Below are 842 nucleotides of genomic sequence, written 5' to 3' on the forward strand. Positions count from 1 at the left end.
TGCACCGAGGCCCCCAGAGGCCCCCGGGACGCTGTCGCTAGGGACGCCGGGAAGGGCTGCCCGAAGTGCGCCTGCTTGCAATGTCGGGTCCCGGGAAATTACAGTAGCAGACGGAGGACTCGAAGCCTAGGACAAGAGACCCTCTGAAGGACACGTAATTATTTCTGGTCTCTGAGAACCTCTCGGCACCGGACTTTTGGGGAATACAGGCTCGCAATCTTAAGCCTCCAAGCCCCTGAGGAGGCTGGGCTGTCCAGAGCGCGCCTGACTGTAAATGCGCCTCGGACCTCGGCTCTGCTCATTGGACCCAGGCTATGCCTATTGCATTTCGCTACGTAAAGCCTTCGTGCGCCCCCCGGAGGACAAGGAGAGCGTTGCCGTCGAGTCTCTGTTTAGATCTTTATTTTTGTTTGTTTATGTTTTATTTAGGCTGCACTTTGTGTTTCTGTCTATGTGCCCCATGAGTGTATCTGATGCGCACTTTAGTCAGAAGAGGGCGTCGGATCCCCTGAACTTGGAGCTACAGGTGGTTGGGAAGGACCATGGGAATACTGGGAGTCGAACCCTGGGTGTCTCCAAGAGCAGCGAGTGCTCTTCACCGCTGAGGCGACTCTCTAGCCAGAGTCTTACTCTGTTGAGGTGAATATCCAGAGAGACCCACACGTGTCCCAGTTGCCGCTCAAATATTCACCTAACTGGTGGTATCAATGTGTCTTTTTTTTTTTTTTTTTTTTTTTTTTTGCATTGCCTGTTTACGCTAGACAAGCGCTGTCCCATTGAGCCACACTCTGGAAAGTGTGTGTGTGTGTGTGTGTGTGTGTGTGTGTGTGTGTGTGTGTGTG

This window comes from Psammomys obesus, unplaced genomic scaffold, assembly GCF_907164565.1.
Source record: "Psammomys obesus unplaced genomic scaffold, mPsaObe1.curated_primary_1811, whole genome shotgun sequence".
Lineage (NCBI taxonomy): Eukaryota > Metazoa > Chordata > Mammalia > Rodentia > Muridae > Psammomys > Psammomys obesus.